This window comes from Octopus bimaculoides, chromosome 13, assembly GCF_046866305.1.
Source record: "Octopus bimaculoides isolate indiv1 chromosome 13, ASM4686630v1, whole genome shotgun sequence".
Lineage (NCBI taxonomy): Eukaryota > Metazoa > Mollusca > Cephalopoda > Octopoda > Octopodidae > Octopus > Octopus bimaculoides.
In genome coordinates this window covers 3,556,211-3,581,762 of record NC_142940.1, presented here as the reverse complement: position 1 = coordinate 3,581,762, position 25,552 = coordinate 3,556,211, and the positions used below count along the sequence as shown (strand labels likewise).

The window sequence follows — 25,552 nt, the reverse complement described above, 5'->3', positions numbered from 1 at the left end:
ATAGATTTCATTTTATTTTCGATTACATTAAAACTATTAGGTTATTGTTAATTATTTTATCGACTTTGGAGGAAAGGACAGTCAAGTCAACCCCGGTGATCATTCCTATTCGCAATATAAAATTCTGTAGTTAAATACCGCAAGGATGGTATAGCCGATTCTTTTTGGTAATCTGCCACCATCTAAACAAATATCAACAGATTTCATTGACAACGAAGCTGTATAAATTCTTAAGAATAGATGTTAGATATATATTTAAGATAGTTAATCCGTTTAGTGATTTAGTGGTTTTCAAGCCTTCCAAATGCTTTGCTGGCTTTTTCAATTCTCAGGTTTATTTCAGAATCAAGGAATCCATCTCTAGCGAGAGTGCTGCCAAGGTAGATGAACGAGTCAACCACATCTTCGGCAAGATATATAGAATCTATATTTCGGTGAAGAGTATTCGATGAAAGAAAAAAACACATTCGGTTTTGCCCTGCTTCTGTGCAGAGTAATACATTTTCAAAGGTTTGTGCTCATTTTACTGCTTTTATTTAGTATACGTCAATGGTTTTCTTCAACGCACATGCAATTATGCTTTTAAATGCATAACTTATTAAAATACCATGCATATAGTTCCCAAGACCATTTCCTAGAGTGTGCTAAGAGAATTTTTGTGACAAAATGTATAATTCTATTAAATAAACGAATTCTAAAGGAAGAAATGATTTTAAAGTTTATTTTGTATTGTTTGTGTTTAGTAATTTCCGCTGCAGCTTAACGTTTCATTATACGCTTGTGAAACTCAGAGACAGATAACTTTTAAACAATTCACAAATTACCTTCAACTTCGATATTTCAAATAAAATTATTTAGTTCTCCTACAACGCCAATTTGCGTAATTTCAATTTTGATAAGTTTGTAGGATTGACAAAGAGAAAGCGGAATAATGGCTCCGAGAATATGTCTATTTATCAGTCAAAGATTGAAATTTAGCAGAACTAAAACTATATAGAAACTGTGGCATGTTAGCATTACTGTTTTTCCTTTTTTTTTTACATATATATTTTAGGTTGTAATTGTGTCTGCGGATAAGTGAAGCTAATTTCGCGTTTGTTCTATATTTACGAAGCATGATAGCATTAGAAAAGATCAAATAAATGATTTGAAGAATATCTATTTATTGGTAAGAGAAACTTTTGTTTTATCTTTCATTTGAACGATGGCATTTTGAAAATTGCATTCATCTTTACATTTCCCTTGATAATTACTTTTGTTAGTACTTTCTCAAAATATTATTTGGTTATTCTGCCATATTCCACTTACTTGTCTAGCGTTTCCTCCTGTATTCCGCTGCAGTAAATGCTAATGCATGCATATAAGGTGTAAATATATCAAAGCATCATACTTCATATTGATTACTCTTTACCGCATTACAATGCAAACCTAAATATTGCTGCCAGGTAGAATTGTTCTCGTATCGATATTTATAGAAATTATGCGTGTCTCTGACAAGATGATATTCAAATATTTAAAACTTTTGTTTGGGTCTTTCTCTTCCCTCCCTTTCTCTTGTTATTCCGATATGTATATAGATAATATGTGTGTGTGTGCATGTATATATATATATATATATATATATATATATATATATATATATATATATATATTCGCATATATATATATATATATATATATATACATTTATATTTAAATATATATATAGATACATATATATATACATATATATATATATATATATATATATATATATATATATATATATATATATATATATATATATATATATACATATATAGATATGAATATATATATTTAGATAAATATATATTTACATATATATATATATTATATATAGATACATACATATATATACATATGTATATATATATATATATATATATATATATATATATATATATATATATATATATATATATATATATATATATACCTTTACATGCGTGTCTCTGTATGTGTATTTACGTATGTATAAATTCCAAAGATCTATACAAAAATATTATCAATGTACAAGATTTGTATGTGATAATTATTTGTGCACAAAACATAATATTTTGTTATATTTTTCGATAACATCAAGAAGAGCATGAATATAAACAAACTAAATAACAATGAAGTAATTCATATCTGAAATTAGATAAGACAACAGAAAACCACTAAGCATAATAACAGCATCTTCTTGTATAACAAAACCATTAAGAAATATACAGGTTTAGGTGAACTACTGCAGCGCTTATCTCTATGGACCGAGTCTTTTCAAACATAAAACAATCATACGTATAAGTCATCTGAAATAACATTTGACATTTTTAATGATAATTATTCCAAACAAAGTACACGAAATCTTTGTTGAACTTTATATCTGCATTATTTTTATTCAAAATTTGCTCAGAATATTCACGTTGAATTATTTTTACTAATACGATTTCACTGACCAAAAATTATTGTTTCAAAATTTCATACAATAGCTTTTCTTTGATACACTGTTCATTAAATGTTGAAAAGCGACTGCAGGTCAATGAAACTAAGACAGCACAATCAATTGGTCTATTTTGAATATCTTTGTGAAAAACTGGAAATAAGTTCTGCAACAGTAGCCACAATTGCACAGTAAAGACACGAGGACATCTTTCACTTGCCAACTGTGAAGTGTGAAATAATTTATACGACAACGGAATTTCAATAGCAAAACAAAACAGGAGTTCTATTAGTAACAAATGAAGCAATACTGATGAGACACAGAGAAACATATTACGTGGTATTCAAGTTGATGTTACACAACTTTTATTCTATAGTAAAACCGTCATCGTCAGCATATTATAAGCACAAGAGAACATTGAAAGCACAGAAATATAAAGTATGAATAACTCAAGACCACGCCGTTACCAAGTAGCATTTAAAAGCACAAGTATCATATGTGGCGGAATTGTTAATACTCCGCAAAAATGTTTAGCGGTATTTCGTTGTCTTTACGTCCTCTGCTCAAATTTCTTCAAGGTCGACGTTACCTTTCGTCATTTCTTAGTCGATGAAATAAGTACCAGTCGAGCACTGAAGTCGATGTAATCGACTTAACACCTCCCCCAAAATTGCTGGCCTTGTGCCCAAATTTGAAACCAGTATTGTTACAATATGCTACAGAGCCTTTCTAGGTGCTAACAACACTACTACTAATAATAATACTACTACAACTACTAGTACCACTAACACTACTACTACTACTACTACTACTACTACTCCTCCTCCTCTTCCAACTACTATTATTATATGCAAGCTAATAACAGCAATACTATGTTACTTATTTTCATCGACTTATTTTTATCGACCCCAAAAGGATGAAATGTAAAGTCAACCACCGCGGATTTTGAACGCTCAACATAAGAACAGACTCTTAGTATTTTGGCCGGCGTGCTAATGATTCTGCCAGCTCGCTGTCCTATGAAATACTGTAATATTGCGGTAAAATACTGGAACATGTTGCTAACTATTGTAATTATATTGACACATATATATTTCAATGTATATTTAAAGTTTATTAAGAAGAAATTTTGCATTCTTGGTTCGACAATTATTGAACTCAAACAGGTATCAGACCAATGTATTTCACCCCAGCAACAGAGGCCATCTCTGAACAATCCTTGTGAGATACATATGGATTATAAATATTATCCAGTACAGTTTACGTTAATTGAGTAGGTCTACAGCATTGTTTATATCTCTAGAGTTAAGCCTACCATACAATTCCTATGTTTTGGGCGAACCAATAACATATTGAACATCTTCCTTTGTTTATTTCAAGAATATATATAGGTTACCGATGTGAAACATAGCAAATAAAAGAGGTTGTTAAAAGAAGTGTTTCACGAGAAGGAAATAGTTTGCATGGAACTACATGCGCTCTTTTATTGCCCTTACTTTCAGAATTGCAGTGAGCGAACGCTGAAAGCATTCAGCTAACGACGATGTTGTCCACAGCTTGCACAAAAAATAGCATAAGTAAACGTAATTTGATATTCCTTAAAGGTTGACGCTATTATATCAAATAAACTGATTCATGTGTGAGTCAAAAGTCACCAGCATATTAAGCTGAAGCCAAATTTTCTTAGAAGCCTACATCGCTATTTGTCAAGATTGCTTTAATACATTTCTCCATCTGTGCTTGGCCATAGAACATTTCATCAACAATGGACATGATAACTTGTCGAGAAACTTTCTGCTACACTTATAGTCTATAACTAAATGCTCAAACTGGTGCGATTAAATCTGAATATAGATCACTGGTGCAAAAATTATATCAAAAACATCCAAGCATACTCTTGGTATTTTCCTGTTTATGTGCAGCTCAAGAATATTGAATTTGTCATAAAATAATCCCCTAAAAGTAGGAGCCACTTAATGTTCGAACAACAAATGCTTTTGAATTCTCTCGTTTCTCTCCTCACCTTTATTTTGAATGTGTGTGTGTGTTTGTGTGTGTGCGTGTGTGAATATATACATACATACATACATATATATATATATATATATATATATATATATATATATATATATATATATATATATATATATATATATAGATAGATAGATAGATAGATAGACAGACAGATAGATAGATAGATAGATAGATAGATAGATAGATAGATAGATAGATAGATAGATAGATAGATAGATAGATAGATAGATAGACAGACAGGTAGGTATATAGATAGATAACTTCATTGACTGGAAAATGTTGTTTGTTGCGAAGAATGTATTTCTTCTTTGAAAGGAAATTATTTTCTGCATACTTTCTTTTCAATGCAGAGTAGGCTTTCATAATGACACATAATATAGTCTGGTCAATTTCGATATTTTAAAAATCTTTTTCCTATTTTCTTCCCATTTATTTTTATTCCTGAAATGCTTAGAATTTTCTAGATTTAGTCGAAAGTTTTGGATAAAATAATTTTACCAACTTCATACATTAATATTTATTTTCTTCAGAAGATAAATGTTAGACTCACCTGACAATGGTACTATTGTCATGTAATATATCGAGCCGATTCTCATTTCTTTATTTCAAGATTAGTTGCAATAAAATATGAAGAATTCCGTATTTTTATATTTTGCCACTTACGTTCTCTATGGTTATTCATGAGAGAAGATATTTGATTAAACTCTTCACGTAGTTTGATAGATTGGCAGCGTTTCCTAATAGTGAGTAATTCGAAAATCTTGTTGTAAATGTTCTCGTAACAACCATTGGATGTTACATTATTTAATATAAAAACATACATATACCAGCACAGTGACTGTATTTATATCTCTATATAGAAATATGTACAAATGTCTTTGTACATATGTACGTATATCTATATGTACATTATTACATAGACGCACACACACATGCACACACATATTTATATAAAATATGAATGCCTATGCAGACATTGAAATATATTCGCGTAAATGTTATATTACATGATACGATACCCGATGTCAGTTACGAGAGTAAATGTGTGTGTATGTGTTCATGACTTTGTGCGTGCGTGTGTGTGTTTGCATACATATATGTATGTATTAAGGAGGAGACAGACACAAAGAGAAAGAGAACAATGGGGGAGGGTAAATATTAACGAAAGTTGTATTAGTTCAGTGATTAAAATCGGAAAAGAGTCTTCTCGTTTCGGATTCTCGCTCTTCACCAGAGGAAAGAGGGAAAAGAAGTAAAATAGGAGAATGACTGCAAGTAGGTTGCTGAAAGGATAAACAATAGCGAAAAAAGAAAAGAAAAAAGGGAGAAAGAAAGAAAGAAAAAAGAAGGAAGAAAGAAAGAAAGAAAGCAGTGAAGGAGGGAAGACTATTTACACAAGTCACGTGATTTTGACATCAGAGTCGATATCCTTGGGGTTCGTACAGTATCCTCCGTATTCTAGCCGAACCAATCACGGCTAACAGAACTTTATACAACGATAGAATGGTGGAAAATGGTGTTAGCAAAATCTCATCAATAGCATAGACAGACCCAAACAATTAGAAGTATAAGGAAAATGAGTGTACTGTTACAATAGGAAGAAAAAAGGAAAAATAGTACGCATGTATATATGTATATATATAGCAGAGTAAGAACATAAATGCGAAAGAAGGTGGAAAAAATAGTACTCGAATATCAGAGGAAGAATAATATGCTTTTAATAAAGTATATATGTATGTATATACATATATATGAATATATAAGGGAGTGTGTGTGTGTTTGTATGTGTATGTGTATGTGTGTGTGTGTGTGTATACATACATACATACTGACAGACAGACAGATATATATATATATATATATATATATATATATATATATATATATATATATATATATATATATATATATATATATATATATACACGACAGTCTTTAGAACAATTTTCATCCACAAAACTACAATCTCAAGGCACTAGATCAAGCTGAGGACATGGTAGAAGACACTTGATCAATTACCTTAGGGTAGAATCAAGCTGCGCCTAAAATATGTTTCCGACAGAAGAACTTCTTAAAGCACACAGCTATGCCTATTTCTATGTGGTAGTAAATATTTCACTCCTGGTGCTTTCTATGACGTTTTCTATTTTATCAGTCTTTGGTAGATTAGATAAAAATAATGACTTCATATTTATACATTGGAAACAATACTGACAATTGTAGCTTGCCTTAAATGGTCCATATTACCATTAACTTGGTGGCTTCTGTTGATGCCATTATAATATATTTGACGGTTTTCACGTTCAGATGTTAACATATATAAGCGAAAATAGATAGAATAATCAAATATGTAACTTTTTTTATCAAGATTCATTTTGATGCTATTCAGCAATATAATGTTGTGTCATTTTGGAGAAATAAAACTGTAACTTGCATAAATGTAATAAAATAAACTTAGATGGACACCAGAGAAACATTCTGAATCCCATTTTTATTTATTATGTATAACTTTCTCCCTCAGCAGTAGTTTTGTTCAATGTTATTTGGTACAGTCTTAGAGTCAGCAATTCTATTTGTTACTTTGCATTACTCGTACACATTTCTAAGATATATACATAATTGTGTAATTCTTGCGATTTATTTATGAGTGGTTTTGAAAGTAGGAAGGACATTTTAGTAGATCACAGAATACATGCTGCTTAATATACGTATTTATCATTGATAAAATATAAAACGAAATAAAATGTAGATGTGCAAGTTGTTCACATGTATACCGACATACACATTGCACATGTATCATAAATCACACTGTAAAATGCTCTCATGACAGTAACACTCCGTTAGATATGGCTTTGCAGCAAGAATATTCTAAGACGATAATGTAACAACATATCAATATGAAAATAGACATAAGTATAAGACTATGGTTAAAAATAGTGACCCACATAGAAAATAGCAGATCTATTGAAAATATTAAAGCTACAAATGTAAGCACATTCGTTTACAATACAGCAATCACAGATGTATTGCTAACGGAAGCAGTGTTAATATTTAGTGGATGTTACGTTTAAAAATTCTCGTGCGTAAGCAGTGAAGGGAAAAAACAAAATTCTTTTCTACTCTGGGCACAAGGCCCGAAATTTTTAGGGCGGGGGCCAGTCGATTAGATTGATTGCAGTACGCAAGTGGTACTTAATTTATCAACCCCAGTACGCAACTGGTACTTAATTTATCGACCCCAGTACGCAACTGGTACTTAATTTATCGACCCAGAAATTATGAAAGGCAAAGTCGACTTCAGTGGAATTTGAACTCATAACGTAAAGACACGAAATGCCGCTTAGCATTTTGCTCGGGGTGTAAACGTTTCTGCCAGCTTTCCGCCTTAAGGGAAAAACAATATTACTGACTAAATGAATTCTCTTCTTTCTGATGAGAGAACTCTGGATGGGTTTCAGTAAAATTCCGAGTTCATGGCTACAGTATGGCCTTTTAATAGTTGTGTTCGATTAATCAGAAATTAAAGTACAAGGTTGTACGTTAGTTTACTCACAGAAATAGAATTTTGTCTAAATATCTGAGAGGCGATATTAATATATATACATATATATATGTGTGTGTGTACTATATATATGTATACATATATATTCAACCAAGTGTCCTTATTTTGATCGATACATTATCAACATTTCCACCATCAAATACTCTAGTCCTCTTGAGATTCTTGGGGTAGGTTAATTGACAAATACCCTAGTACCATTGGAACGAACTAAATCGTTACAAATGACACAATTTACAATCGGGAGGAAATTTTATCTCTGAAGTGCACAATATGAAGAGAGGATTTTCCATCCAATCGGAATCTGAAGAAGTGAAGACATTTATTAGCCGCATATGAAGACATTACTAAAACTGCGTATCATGCGTTTGTGACTCAATTTTAATCGGCTGATGGTTTATTACGCAACATCCTCATGATGAGAATAAACACGGTCTTCAATCCGAGCCAATATGTATTTGTGTTAGTTTCGAACCAAACAGCCGATATATAATTCTATCGGCAAATTTTACTGTACTCTTCTATATTATTCATACAATCAAAATTTAGGTATTGCTTTATGAAAGGCAGCCCTGCAGTTGTTCTTCGGAAATTTTCGATCATTATCTTTAGAATAAAACAAAATTAATCACCTTCGACTGATATCTTCATTTAACCGCTTGCTAATCACTTTACACCCTTTCTTTACAGCTATATTCCCGGTTCTATCAACGTATCATTTCCAACATTTCACTGATATTGACTGGAGGTGTTAATGAAAAACGATAACTTCTTGTCATCACGCCAATTTAATATTTATCCCGTAAAATTCTCTTTCTGAATTAGCAGAAAACAGTAACTGTTCAGTAATATTCTAGTATTTTTCTATTAATAAATCCCATAGCTTGCTGCAGAGACGAAAACCTATTATTTTTACAACCTTTTGATGCACCATGAAAACAGTTTATTTGTCGCTGTATGTAATTCCTCTCTAGAATTCAGGACACTTAAAAATCTTCGTGCCAGTAGAGAAAGCAGTATCCATGATGTTTACGCATTCCTTAAATTAATTATTAGGGAGACAATCTTAAAATTCATTACAACAATGATTTTGAATAACTACACCTGATGAAAATCTTCAAAGCAAACCTTGCATAAGCGTACAATTTTTCATATCTTGCCTTCCACAAATATTGTTACTGACAACAAGTTACATCTATGATAGAAAGAAGCGGTGCCATTTATTACCTGAGGTCTCACTATACTAATTTCTTTTTTTCGTCTAGGCAATGTTTAATATGCAACATTATTATATGTTGTGTCTATTATTCATTTTTGCTTTATATGAACGTCTTACGTATAGGATACGTAGACCACGATCATTTTAGAACACACATGCATTAAACATGTCCCAGAGAAGAGAGCCAATAGACACAAAAACATCATTCCTCGAGACAAGAGGCTACTCATGCGGTGGAGAATAAAGATCTCGAATCGTTTAAATAAACGGCTCAATGACAGTGTGAAATCCCATCTGACAGAGGAACTTTCGAGATAGAAAATAAACTCAAAATCTTCCATGAAACAGAAGAAAGAGAAACTTGAGCAGTCTAAAATATAAAAAGAAATCCTATAGCCTTCTACACGTTGGCAAAGGAGTCTGCCTCAATACGCTCTAAGACAGGGTTACTATTTGGTAAAAACGGCTCACTAACTGCAGATCCGGGGAAGATAAGTGAAGCACTAAAGAAACAATTCCGAAGTGTTTTCAGTTCTCCACTGGAAAATGCAAATAAACAAATCTGAGGAGTTTTTCAATGTAACGAATCTATTCGGAAAAGAGACAACCATCGATTATATCAATATAAGAGAGGAACATATAATATCGGTCATTGATGAGATGAGATCAAACTCAGCAACAGGCCCAGATGGACTCCTGGCTGTTCTCCTAAAGACATGTAAAAAGGCTCTTGCAAAGCCAATGCAGATACTCTTTCAGAGTGTCCTTGCATATGGTAAACTTCCCAACATGCTAACAGAAGGTGTAATATGCCCTGTCCATAAAGGAGGGAGTAGAGCAGATGATAAAAACTACAGGCCCGTCTCTCTGACCTCACAAGTTTGCAAGACAATCGAACGCATTGTCAGAAAAATGCTGATCACGTTCCTAGAAGAAAATAACCTTCTCGCATCGTACGAATTAAGAAATTTCGAACGGGAGTAGTGGAATAATTTATTTGTTGCCTTTCTTTCAACAATGGAGCTCGAAATAGATATGGCTACAATTAATAGTGTGTAAATATCGTGTTAAAAAAACCATCTGGCTAGAAATTAATCAAAGTCTGCCCACATGTTTATAGAAGATGGTTGTTCGTGTCCTTTAGTAAACTTGACATTTTTCAGAAGCTTTTTTAAGGCAATATATACACGCTGTTAGCAACGTATTATTGCATTATCATTGGATGTTTCTTTCCTAGTAGCAGAAAGGGTCTCTCTCTTTCTCCTTCTCTCTGTCTCTCTCTCTCTCTCTCTCTCTCTCTCTATATATATATATATATATATATATATATATATATATATATATATATATATATATATATATATATATATATATCTTTCTGTAACACTGTAACAGCCAAATGATATTTGGATTAATTTTAAAGTTTATTTTCTTTCAGTAGTGCCTTTGTGCATCTTTGATCACGTGCATCCAGTAAAATTGGCGAAGGAAGAGTTTTACCTGTCAGAAGTAGAACACGAATACGGGCAGCCATATTGTATTTATCTAGAATTCTTTTCGTGTTAATGGAACCATTGTTAGGAACATCACCATTTACCTCAATAAAAATGTATAATTCTTGTGGTAAAGAATGATTATGCAATATTCTAAAGCATAGTGGAAACAGTTTTCTAGTAATTTTTGTTTTTCTTATTCTAAACATTATTCTAAATATTATATTCTGTGGGAATTTGGCCAACTTTATATTATACAAATTGAATATTCTCTTATTCTCAGAAAGGAGCTTTCATACTTGCTAGTTTCTCAAGATTTTATTCATTTAATGTAAATTTGATGAAGAAGCACGTTGTTTCAAGGAAGCAGGTGCTTGCCTTTAATTTATTTATGTCGTTCACAGTTCCCGTGATAGAGCCGCCCTATAGCATCCACGTTATTTATCGTAAGGATGGCTACTAATTATCTTTAGGTTTGTTCGACAATCAATAAATTTCATATGGCTAATGGTGATATTGCAGTGGTGCAGCTTATAATTATCTTATTTATGGCTTTCATTGAAGTATTTTCCTGGCCGCAGATGATAAATAATATAGCTGATTTGATCCTGAATAAACCTGCACTTAAATCATTTAATATGGATTAGGCGCTTCTTATTGTCTAGCTGAACAACGCATATCTTTATGCTAATTGATGAACTTTCTAATCTTAATCTTAGCTAATTACCAAATGAAAGAATTATGATACCACAATATTTTACATAGATGCCGGTTTCCTGGGAGATGTTTGTTTTTACGTAAATCCTTTGGCAAGATCAAATAGAGTAATTACTCTCTTGTGTTACTTATCTTCATTAATTCCAAAGTTTAGAACACATGTTGATATGGGCAATCCACTCCTCTGAACTCACAGTTACAAATCAGAACATTCTGGACAATTATGCGATGCCTTGAGAAAAGAATCTTATTGTAATATTAAGCTATCAACTATTTAAAATGTCTGTTGGCTAAATTCATTAAATTAATCCTTACTTCAGCGTGAAATTTGCTATCAGCATTTTATGTTAACTTGTTATATTGCTCATTGTTGAATTTAAGAGAGAAAATGATACTAAATTACACAATATACTTCAGCTGTTTATGGGCAAAGTGACAGAAACTTCACCGTTGCTTCAAGGAATTCAATCCTCAAGATCAGTAACAATGTGTATCGTTAAATGCACTTAAGAATTTAATGCCCAGATTTCTTTCAGTCAATAATTCTCGGAATTGTTAACTTCAGCGCCATTTTAAGATATTCCGCTTCAGGTTTGTTCAAATAAATTATTTCATTTTTTATCTCCTTCCCCAGTTTTGTTTCGCAAAATGACTGATTTACCTAAAGGTAAAAAGCTCAACGTTTACTAATTTAAGATATGAAGTTTGTTCAGTTAATGTTCTGTGTTTTACTGCTGATATTCTCCAAATCACAGGAGTATCAGAATATTGACGAAGCAGTAATTCACCTCATTACTAGCATGATGAATTCGCTTAATCCCTATAATTACCATATTTACAATTTTATTGAAGTAGTTCCGCGACGGTATATGATAATTGATAAACACCGCTTAGCATCGGCGCTACATACACGATTATGCTACAAAGAGTAGCAGGAGCTGGAGTAGGAGGAGCAGGAAGAGCAAGAGGAGCAGCAGAGGGAAGAGAATGCGTTGAGGAGGAGGAAGAGGGGTTGAGAAGAAGAAGGAGGAAGTGGAGGGGGAAGAGAATGGGTTGAAGAGGAGGAAGAGGGGTTGAGGAGGAGGAAGGGAGGAAGAGAGGGAGTTGGAAGTGGAGTTTGAGGAGAAGAGGAGCGGATGTGAGACCATCGATAACTGGAGAAGATGAGATCTATTCATTTCTTGGTATCGATAAACAGCAAAAGCAGCTGCAGGGCTAATTCTACGTAATGTAGCAGCCAGATATCCTCAAATTAAAGTCACACCCGTCTATAACATATTCACTGTTTTATGTATCTCCAGACAAATTGGGAAACAATAAAATACAAGATGGCGCTCCTTTCTGTAATGGATTTGCTCAAAGATTTACCCCATCAATATGAAGCCAGGGTCAATCAGTAGCCACGGACTTGTCGTGAAATGGGACTCCTCTTGTGTATTTTACATAACGGTAACAAGAACTGTTAATACTAACATCTAAAAACTCGTAAAACACAACATACTTTCTTTAAAAATGAAGCATGAAGTGTACAAATTTGTCACTAGTATATACAAAGAGATGGGCATAGCGGGAAGGCTTGTGACCGTAGATTTGCCAAATCTGTGCCGACTTTACTTCTGACTTTGCTAATCAATAATAAGTTTATGGTAAAAGACCAACTTTGTTTGAACTCTTAACACTGCTTAGATATCGTATTCGTTTCAAAAACGGTTGTTCTTCATCTTTCTGACGTTTACTTAAGGGTTTTATTTATTTTGAAGAATTTCAATTAAAATATTTGAAATTGTTTTCAATATATGACATGACAACTCTGTGAGAGAATTAACATAAATTCTTGCGAAACGAACTGATGATCGTAGTTTTCATTTACGGCCATCTCCATTTTCTATTCAAAATTAGAAGAGTTTAAGCTTGACTTTTCTATCTGGGGGAGTGGTTACAATAAATAGAAAGACCGCTAATATATTAAATGTGGTTTTATATATGATATCACTCCCCGTAGTGCAATTACTTTTATAACATTGTGATTAAAGTAATGTATGATTCTAAAATGTTTAACCATTGCGTATAGCTAACACATACTACTTTGCTTTCATGGAAGAAATCCAATTGTTTCATATTTCCTAAATATACAAACATGCACAATACCAACAAAGAAAATGATTTAGCAATTGAATATTGCATTTAGTGTTTTTCTTCACATTTTATGGAGTAAATATACAAGATTGACTCTGTTTTAATGTATAAATTGTTATTATAATACATGTTGACAATCTCAAATCCTGTATCATGGAATACGAAAGTATATTGTCTTTTCCCTGGAGCGTTACTCATGTGCATGCCACTGCAAATATTGACTACCTTCTCCTCTATTGCTCACTCATCCCCAAAGATATTTCATCAGTGATGTTGTTTGTGTTATCTTATTTCTCTCTCCAGCAGTCTCAGGTAGCTGTGGCGATAGTGGAAATGTTTTAGCAGTGTTGAGTGGCATACATGACAGTAATTTCAGTTGCTATCATGAAACTCCACCTCTTCAGTCAGATTCTAATTATATGACAAGCTTTATTTGATCCTAACAGACAGAATGCCACATTCAAAACATCAGTTTTGTTTCAGCCCGGTTAAACATTAGACGCTTGTCTCCGGTTTTCTGATATTTTATTCTGCAATGTTTTGCATGATGTTGCATGAATGTGTGCAGCAAATAGATGTAGAATCTCTTAAGGATAATAGAAAGAAATAGAAGCAAAGAAAACCACTATTATTACCAATAATGCAGACGTAATTATTACAGAAACTTGATAAGGTCCTGCCGACACGGCATCTAACAGTGGAAGCTAACATAGTATATTACGTAAAAGCAAAGCCATAGTAGAATCGTATATATCGTTAAACTACCTGCTCAATGCAATTGTACAATAGCAGTCAAAATATATATGCCACATAGTTTACCTGTAAATCTCAGGATAGCATGCTGAAGAATAAGTTTTAGATAGTTATAGCCACAGTGAAGATTAATAAATTTACATTTCATTAACGGCAGTGCAATATTTCTCGGTAAAAACCATTTAACATGCAATGGTCCATTTTCTTTACTGGAATGGAGCACGCTGTGAGCAATCGGAAAGCTAACATTATTATTTGGTATGAGGTATGAATCACACCCCGTTCACACTGACTGATGTTTGAGGTGTGAACAAGTCTATTTTATCCGATGTAATATTTCGGTTCTCTAGGAATTCTGTGTAGAATCTGCCAGATATTTGGAGGTTATTGTTCTTGAGTTCTCTACGACTAATTTGTGTGGTTAATTTCTGTATAAAGACCTGTAGCAAGAATAGTGACCGGAAACTTGACTGCGAAATAACGATAATAATTAGTCATTTTATTGAAGCAGGCAATTCATATATCAAAAATGGTAGTTTAGAATATATAGAAACAGAAAATACTAAGAATATATGTAAGAAATAATTGCATATCTTGTGAAACATGGTGGTGGTTATTATTATTATTGTTCTTTTTTTTTTCATTCTGCAGTGGTGATGAGTGATGGAATAATAATTCTTAATTGCTATATTACTGAGGCAAGTTCTGGTTGAAATGTATTTTAGCTAGCATCCCATGGCAACAGCAGGTTATAAAGCTAATAAGAAAATTCTCACTCCGATAGCGGTGCGTATAACAAGATTACATGTATCATTAAATCTTGCCATTCCAATCCCTTTCCATGACTAATCGTTTGCAGAGAGATATAGATGGACAGACAGGGAGACAAAAATATATATATATATATATATATATATATATATATATATATATATATATATATATATATATATATATATATATATATATATATGTATATATATAGAGATAGATAGATAGATACATACATACATACATACATACATTCATACATACATAACAGGATATAAGTGTAGCTAGATAAACACACACACATACATACATACATACATACATATATATATATATATATATATATATATATATATATATATGTAATATGTATATATACATAAATGACATATGAAGTCGCATACACATACATATTGTGCCTTTCATTGGGTGCGTAAGTCTGAACAATGTACTGACGTGTAAGAAGTGCCATGCATACGCATAATCTCCCTATTCCCAAGTAACACAAACGCACGTGTGTGTGTCTGTCTGTCTATATATCTATCTATCTATCTATCTATCTATATATATATATATATATATATATATATATATATATATACATATATGTATATATATATATATATATATGTACGTATCAGTGTGACTGCATGTGTGTGCGTGTGTGTGTGTATCTATGTGAATGCGTATGTATGTATTTATATATGTAGCTGCACATCGTACTTCTAGTCTTCAGAGAAGATACTGCTAGGTTTCACATGTGCAGCCATTACAATCCTTGCAATTATCCTAATGCCTTTGTAATATATTAGTGCAACAGTCCCAGACATGCTGTCAGAGAATATGCCATCCTATTATTTCTTTTACATTTTTGCAATATCCTGTTTGGCAATTTATTCTTGAATACATATATTTGATATATGCACATATGCATTTACTGCTTGGACTATATGCGCGTATGTATATATCTATGCATGTATCATGCGTGCTTGCATTTTCATACGTTTACACGTGATAATAGACGACAGTATAGAAATTCTTCATTCAATCTATCTATCTATCTATCTATCTATCTATCTATATATATATATATATATATATATATATATATATATATATATATATATATATATATATATATATATATATATATATATATATATATATATATATATATATATATATATATATATATGGATTGTTGGCAATTGTTTTCTTCCGTCTTCTTTTTTCTCTTGGACTGTCTCCTGTTTCTGAAGAAAACTCCGGATGGTGCTCGAAAAATAAGCGGTGTTACCTTAGTTCACTGGTAGTGAGCAGCGGGCACCCTAGTACATCTCTAGCGTTAGAAGCTGTGGAAAGATAATGATAATAACAATAATAATAATAATAATAATATTAATAATAATAATAATAATAATAATAATAATAATAATAATTTTAATAATTTTAATAACAATAATTATAATAATAATAATAATAATGAATATCCAATAAAATATACAACGACCAACAGGCCATATACCTGACAGAAGAAAACAACTTGCATTACACACACAATACAAAAACAAATACAGACCCCCCATAACAAAAAAAAAACTGACGCAATAGAATACCAGAAAGAGTTTGGATACATCCAACAACAAAAAAGAACATACAATGCTGCACACACCCCAGCAATACGGAGTCGTAGTAGATGATGCAGTAGAAATCTGTCTGAATAATAACAATAATAATAATAATAATAATAATAATAATAATAATAATAATAATAATTAATAATAATAATAATAATAATAATAATAATTAATAATAATAATAATTATTATAATAATAATAATAATAATAATAATAATAATAATAATAATAATTAATAATAATAATAATAATAATAATAATAATAATAATAATAATAGTACAAGTAGGAGATAAGCGGGGGTGAACAAGGATGGCGGTGGTGGTGTTTGTGGTGGTGGGGATGAGGAGGAAATATAACATTATGCATTAAGGTTATTTTCAAAGATCGTCAAGCTCAGTAAATCATCTTCAACAGAGTTCGCCTATGTAAACTTCACAAAGATTTATTGAGTCTATGGAGTGAACTGCTTCCTGATAGCATGCTCGTACTCTTTTAAGTGCTTCTTACAAATATTACATGTTCAAAGAACAAGTTTAAGATGTCTTAATTGATGCTAACCAAATTCCGGATTTTCAGAGAGATCTCTATTTGCATGTACTTACATTCATAAATACAAAACGTGTATAAACATAGACACAAATAAAGAAGCACGCAGACACACATAGCTATGTATACGTGTGTACGCATATATATATATATACATATATATATATACATATATATATATGTGTGTATGTATGTATGTATGTATGAATGAATATGTATGTATAAATGTATATACATACATACTTACATACATGTAGAGATACATTAGTATGTGCATAAGTATGTATGCATACATATATAGTTTTGCATATAAAATACGAAACTGAAGGAGAGAAGATCGACTTTTAACTCATCGCAGCCCTTCTATTTTACCAACTATATAAGAGGCCGTGTACTTTTAGGTGCGTAATAATGATGATGATTATAATAATAATAATAATAATAATAATAATAATAATAATAATGTTTTCTGGATTGGGTCAGCAAACTGGAAAGGAAGAAGAAGAAGAAGAAGAAGAAGAAGAAGAAGAAGAAGAAGAAGAAGAAGAAGAAGAAGAAGAAGAAGAAGAAGAAGAAGAAGAAGAAGAAGAAGAACAAGATAGATGATAATGATGATGATGATGATGACAGTCATCATCATCATTGTTTTTGATAGTATGGAAGAGTGTGTGTAGGTGTAAAAGGCTAGTGATGTGCAGAAGTTCAGTGAGTGATGATGGTGTACTGTATTACCTCTTGTCTTTGTTCATTCCTGGGAGCAGAATTTCAATACTTATTGATCGATACACTGAACTGATTGCAACATTATCATCAAATAAACTGTGACAGAAAGTACGTGAGGAAGAAACTGGAAGATGGAGAAAGAAATTGTAAATAGAGAGAGAATAACGGAGATGGTAAATAGAATAAAAGAGACGTGCGATAAAGGAAAATATAATGAGAATAAATAGAGGGAGGGAGTGGATAAGGAACAATTTAAGAAAAAGAGAGTGAAAGAAATACTGTAACGAATGAAAAGGAAATGCGAGTGAGGGCAGAGAGGGAGAGAGAGAGTGTGTGTGAAGAGGGAAAGAGAGACTGTGGTAGAAAAATAAGAACGTGAATCTGGTGAAAAACTAATTGTAAGCGTAGAAATGAATTTTATTGGTGAAGGTATTTTAGAGAAGTGGCGAGGAAGGATTAATATGAAGAACACAATTAAAATACCAAAGAAGGTGAAAATAGAAGAAAGAAGTGAAGGAGTAAAATAAAAATGTATGAAAGAAAGCTGAAAGAATTTAAAGGAATAATTTAAAGAATGTGAGGAAGAAAACGAAGACAAGAAAGGAAATGTCATTCAGCGTGTCGTGAATGAACTTGGAATAAAAGACAAGAGATGTAAGAAAAATTTGTTTCATCGACCCCACTGCTTAACTTGACCCCGAGTGGAATGAAAGGTAAAATCGATGTCGGTAGAATTAGAACCCGGAAGGTAAAGACAGACGAAAGGCCGCCAACCATTTTGCCCAACATTATAAAAATTTTGCCAGCTTACCACCTGAAATGTTACAAGAATTGGTTTGGAATATAGACTTTAAATAGAAGAAATATTCTTTCTACTCTGTGCACAAGGCTCGAAATTTTGGGAGAGGGGGCCAGTCGATTTATCGACCCCGAAAGGATAAAAGGCAAAGTCTTGGCTTTTCTTCTATTTATTCTAATATCCATAACAGCACATGTTAAACAGTGGGATGATGCAACAGAAAGCGCCACTATTGTGGATACTGCTAAAGATGTAGATTGAGGAGATCCACTCTCCTTAGCGTGATGTCTCTCGTTTACACGAATATTACATAACACCTCCATCACAGAACATTTTGATCAAGACTACTTTTTGAACCGAGGAAACACTACGGCATAACTGTTGAGGGTGAGATTGGATACATACAACTACAATATTCCTGATGAGATTTTGGAGAGTCAGTCACAGGTGCATTGAAAGAGGATGTGTAAAAGATGCTGAGTGATTTTTCAGTCATTTGCAGAGTATATATTTGATCGTAGGCTGTATGCAGAATCTAGAATTTATTTTCAAGTAAACGGTGTCTTGTAAGCGAGGAAAGAAGTCAATTAATGATGTCCCTCATGTAACAATCCTTGTATTACTCAGCACTTATTGCATTAAATTTACGATCCTTTGATATTTGTAAATATTTGGCTGGTGGTTCGCTAAACTCTTGTCAAAACATGCCACGTATATGTTTTATTCTGCACAATTTGTTAGTTAGCGACACCACGTTAAGTTGAAAACTAGAATTTGAACTCTTAAAAGCGAAAGATAAATTCTTTTGCTTTCTCACTTCAACATTTCTTCCAGCTGACCATGTTCCAGAAATCTTGTCATATTTTAAAATTACATTAAAAACAAAACCCAAAACAAAATACAACTGAAACTCCATTTCCACGCTGCTTCTATTCCTCCCACAATTTCATTGCTTATTCGATTGCTATTTAACAATAACGATAATGACTGGCTGTCAAGTTTGACAGTTGTTGGAGAGACAAGAATCTCTTATGTCTTGCATATGGCATAAAGGGGCTCACGATCGCTGCTCAGCCTTGTTTCATACCACATGGCCGTTTATTATATCAACTCATGTCACTTAATTTCTCTTTTATTGATGAGCGCTGTGTGTGTACAAAGCGCTATATGTATATGTGTATGGATCTCTAGAGATTTAATCTACGTATATATCTACTTATGAGTAACTCTCTTCTCCCCTCTCTCTTTCTCTCTCTCTTTCTCTCTCTCTCTCTCTATGCACACACACATGCGCACATATGTATGGATGTTTCTATACATACATATATGGATGGATTTGTCACAACATGACTCACAATTTATGTGTAGGCATATTTGTGTATTGTGTTACGTCCAGATAGATGCGTTTAAAGATGTGCATTTGAACACGCATATGTATCTACGAATATCCATGTGTATGTGTGTATGTGTGAGAGAGAGAGAATGTCTGCGTGAATGTGTATATTTGTCAATGTATGGTTTTGCACAAACTCGTTTTGATATGCATGTGTGATGGTGCAAGAGTTTGTTCTTTGTTCGCTTTACGAACGCATGAGTAGGAAAGAATACAAGGTCCCTTATGTGTATGTATATGTGTATACACACACACACACACACACATGCACGCACTCATAGAGAGAGAGAGAGGGTAAGGGAAAGAGAGGGCAGAGTGAACTTTGTATATTCTATGTATATGTATGAATATGTTTATATCCATGCGTGTGTTCGTGTGTATGAGCTTATATTAATATATCTGTGTGTGTTTATGTATGTATATATGTGCGTGTGTATATATACATATGTGTGTGTGTGTGTATGTGACTATATATATATATATATATATGTATGTATGTAAGCATGCATGTATCTATGTCTCTATGTATGTAATTATATTTCTATGAATGCATCTATCATCTTGAGAATTATATGTGTTTTGTGTTGTGTGTGTGTGTGTGCGTGCGTGTGTGTGTGTGCGTGCGCGTGTGTGTGTGTGTGTGTGTGTGTGTGTGTGTGTGTGTGTGTGTGTGTGTGCTGCAAATCACACAAAGAGTAAGATGAAATTCTATCAGTTTCAAACTAAATCTAAAATCAAAACCTTCCTAAAAATATATAAAATTAGAAGAAAAACACACAAATGAAAAATTTACACAATTTTCAAATTGTATGAAATTTCATCGCAAATTGTACACTTTGCCCGGATATTTTTGCTTCTTTTTGTCCCTATTTTTATTACTTTATTAAATTTCAGTAATTTGAATCCTTGGATTGAATCAAATCAGACGAACCATCTTTAGTTTGAAATGACCAGCCATTCCAGCGTTTCACCGTATGGATATTTGTGTGGCGAACGTATATTGGTTTTTTGTGTGTATCTTTACATGTGTTAGCGTTTCTGACACTGAGTGTGTGTGTGTGTGTATGTGTGTGCGTGAGCATGTTTGTGTGTGGTTAATGGCGTCTTCTGGTCCATAAAGGATAGAGTGAATGAATGTGAATGTATAAAATATATATATAAATATAACGGTGTATGATGCTAAATGTTTTAATCCGTCTTGTTACCAATGAAATACGAAAGAATGTTTCTTATACAAAGTTCATGCATGTGTATGTATACACAAACACACACACGCATACACACACATATGTATTATATATATCATATAATATCTATATCTATTGCTATCCATGTATCAGTGTATGTATAAATGGATAGTTGTATGGATGTATCTATCCCTCTATCTATATGTGTATGTGTTTATACATATGTGTGTGTGTGTGTTTGTGTGTGTGCGTGTGTGTGTGCATGCGTGCGTGCGTGCGTGCGTGCGTGTGTGTCTTTGTGTCTGTGTTTGTCAACCGGTGTTTGTGTCTTTACGTCCCCATAATTTAACGGCAAAATAGTCCGCTAGAATAATTACAAGGCTTAAAAAGAATAAGTGCTAGGGATCGATTTCTCTGACTGAGGAAACCTTTCGAAGAGGTGCTCCAGCATGACCGCAGTCTTTGGACTGAAACAAGTAAACGATCAAAAATCGATTATATTTAATCACGTGTTTCAATATGTTCGTACGTATGAGTGTATGTGTGTCCGACATGTATGTATAATTGAGTTGGTATGGAATATATACGTAATCTATGAACTATCAATCCGAACTGGAAACGGAATTGTCGTAGCGTTTGCAATGCCATCATCATTTACCAGTATGTCTTTGTCTTTTTGACAAAGCATGTATCTTTTTTCTGCTTTATATATGTGTTGGGTAGACAGATTATGTTTGAAGATAATGCATTTTAAATTGTATCTGTATCCGTCAATTACAAATATAGAATTATTTATGAGACAGAGTTAGGTGAGTCAGTGGGATCCAGGATTAAATGTTGAGCTCCGACTGATTCTTGTCATGCCGGCAGGTCTCTGAGAGATCCCTCATCAGTCTACTTAAGCTTACTATTACCGTCTGTCTAGCTTTTGAAATGTCGTACTTTGTAGCTTTACTACAACATATCCATAGTCCAAGCACGTAGCTGTTAAATGCTAACAAACTATCCCACATGCATTTATGTGGTGCTTACTGTAAGCGGACCATCATCAATGTAAATGAATATCAAATGTTGATGACTTACTAGAACAGGTTACGGGTTTTAGCTGAACAACTGATGTTATTATTTAATGATTTGTAGATACGTGGTATTTCGTTATGCAACCATAATATACCATAAAGTTTATTAAATGTTTTTATGAGTCAGTATCACGTTCTATTGCGGTAGCAGTGCTCTTTATATTATTGTTAAGGTTATTTCTATATATATTCTATAGCAATTTTAGCCAGCACTGATTTTTGCTATTATTACATTTTCCATTTTCGATTTCATTATTTCTTCACATCGGACGTCTCGTATACGAGATGTAGTTGCAAAAATCAGTGCTGGCTATAATTTCTATGGAACATCTGTAGAGTTTTATGCTAGTCCCACCTGAGAACTTGAGAATTTCTTTTAAGAGAGAAATGTCTAATATCTGTGGAATACTCAGGTATGCGCACATGAATGTGATTACCTGAATACTCAGCGGCGAAACCGACGGAGGATAAATGGTTAACGTCCGTATATTGATATTCCGCCGGTTCATATTGATAATATATCGATGCAGTATTAATGATGTGCATTAATATAGTAATGTCCATTTCTATGTTTGCATATCTGTTCAAAGGTGTGAAATTAATTATACAGAAAGCCTATCTCTACACCGAGCGTGTTTGTATATGTATATCAATGTGCGGGTTTGCTTTTACTTACTGTGAGTATATCGCATCTATGTGAAGTTTGGAATTGAAATATTAAAACTGAAATGTAATTAACGAACCTCTCATTAGTGATAATGGGTTTATAAGTAAAGGCCGACATAGAGAAGCCATAATTGAGTAGAATGCAACAGAAAATGACAATATGAAGAGCACAAGCCACTTTCAAATAATGAATATTTATTTTAAAATAGCATTAATAAGAACAACATCAATGACCATAAACTATCACATTATTTATCACAACGAATTTTACATAATTATTGATTTCACAAAGACTCGCGCGCACAAAACACAGAGCCGATTTCTGTAGGAGTGGCTAAATGTTACTGGAATTCATTCCATTATGTTAATACGTTAATTATATGAATTAATAGATTGAAGGATAAAGTTTAACATAATCTTGTTGGGATGCGCAAGCCAAATAAATTAAAAGGATTTCTTTAATTTCATATACTTATAACTCGCTCAGTAGAGATTTTCAAGATATCTAATGAAGTATTGGTGTAAATTAGAGTTAAACATGGGAATTCACGTACACAGCGCATTTGAATGGTACGCCAATGAACGAAGGAATTTGGCAAATGTACTGGTGCTGATTAAACAAGCCAAAATAATAAGGTTCCAGGCTAGAAGAATATCATTTGTAAGTTTGACGTGTATTAAAAGTACAGTTCAGTGTTTCAACGGTATTTAGCTTGGAATGAGTCTATCTAAATGAAATTAGTTATTTTGTGGTTGCTCCATTCTAATCTACAATCATGAAGAGTAATATTTAATATTTAGTTTCCGATTTTAAAAAAGAGCTATTTGCGTTATAATAAATATATTGAGCTGCCGATCAGCCTTGTAGCTATTGTATTGACTACAAGACACAGGAAAAGTAAAGGCTGTCCTGGTGAGACTCGAACTCGGAATATGGATGAATAAGTCTTCATGTTAAACATATTTACCATTTCTAGCAATTCACTGCCTCTCACATTGTTCACTAATATTATTCACTTGCGTTTGTGATCGTCTGATTTTAGCGTGACAAATCTCCATCGAAAATGTTAAATGTCAGTTTCTCAGTCTTTAAGAAATGAGTTTTCCTTATTATGAGCTCTCTTTATAATTATTGAAGCTTGGAAATGAAGTCAAATTGCAGGAATCATAAGACTTTCAGTAGGTTAGAATTAGCAGTAACAATAGGGGCTATTTAACAATGAGTTCTATAATTATATTGACTGTAATGATCTGTTATCCACATATCGATCAGACGTAGAATCATTCCATCTAAATATAATATAAGGTTTAAATCATTGCATTTCTTCTTTTCAATGTTTCTGATGTCAATCTATTATATCCGGTGTTATTCTGTGCTATATCAACAGTTTGGCGCTGTAGCATGTACGGTACCCAAACTCACTGTGTTTTACCGTATTTTTTATTACAATTTCAGGATTATATATTATTACATAATACTTAATAAATGATACAATAGAACATACTATACGAGGTGGTATCGACAGAGTCTCGGTCTAGTTCTGTAGCTGGCCAACAGATGGCAGCATACGGTGAGAGCCAGCGGTCCTCTTCACGAGGCAGTGTGCCGAGTGACAGCACTGTGACATACGAAATACCGCTAAGCAATAAGCCCAGCGTGCTAACGTTTCTGCCAGCTAGCCGTCTTCATTCGGCCGAATAATAAACACATACATCTTTATTTTTGATACTTTTTCTGCTCTTTCCAGAGTTCATTTTATATTGATATACTTGAAATTTCTTGCTGCGTTTGTATTACATCCAAATTGAAAGAGAGTAAAGGTTACAGGACTGGATGTAGGTTCTTCCTCGCTTTCTCGAACCAAAAATCAGTTTTAAAACGATCTTCGTAGCTTACTCAAAATCCTTGCGCCGGGGTGTTCACTCGATCTTTTAAAGAAGGTAACCAAATTTCATTTCAAACGTCGATTAGATTCCTTTGTTTCTAAGAACGGAATACTTTAAATAAGTTAATTCAAAACATGCAACATCTTGATCATAACAGGAGATTATCACAGACAGAATGCCTTTGGTCATAGAAGTATTAATTAGGTCAGTATAGAGATAGATAAAGCAACATCTTGAAAAACATTATTAACCAGATTAACATATTCAGACATTCCTTCCCATTTACAACTAAGCGTCATATTCATTAATATATTTTTAAATGAATAAATCAGTATTAGAAGGAAACTCCATTAAGATATCTGATTTAGAGCACATTTTTTGACGAGTCAGAGAATTTAAGAGAAATTGCAGCATGTAGCATATATTATTATTATTATTATTATTATTTCCTTAATGTGAATTTTTGCTTTTTTAAACTTCCGTATTGATAATTACAATGTCTGTCAGA

At 32.7% G+C, this 25,552-nt stretch overlaps 1 long non-coding RNA gene across 2 annotated transcripts in view; it reads left to right on the top strand.

Annotated features, from left to right (window-relative positions):
- Nucleotides 1-378: 378 nt before the first annotated feature.
- LOC106872418 (uncharacterized) overlaps nucleotides 379-25,552 on the top strand; it is a 26,689-nt gene continuing 1,515 nt past the window's right edge. Inside the window, exons 1-3 of one of the 2 annotated variants that reach the window (XR_001409769.3) lie at nucleotides 379-510; nucleotides 1,055-1,168; nucleotides 10,694-10,811. This is a non-coding gene — a long non-coding RNA (uncharacterized LOC106872418). Of the gene's footprint in view, nucleotides 511-1,054; nucleotides 1,169-10,693; nucleotides 10,812-25,552 lie in introns of those variants that run through there. The other variant, XR_016243934.1, reaches the window with a different exon arrangement.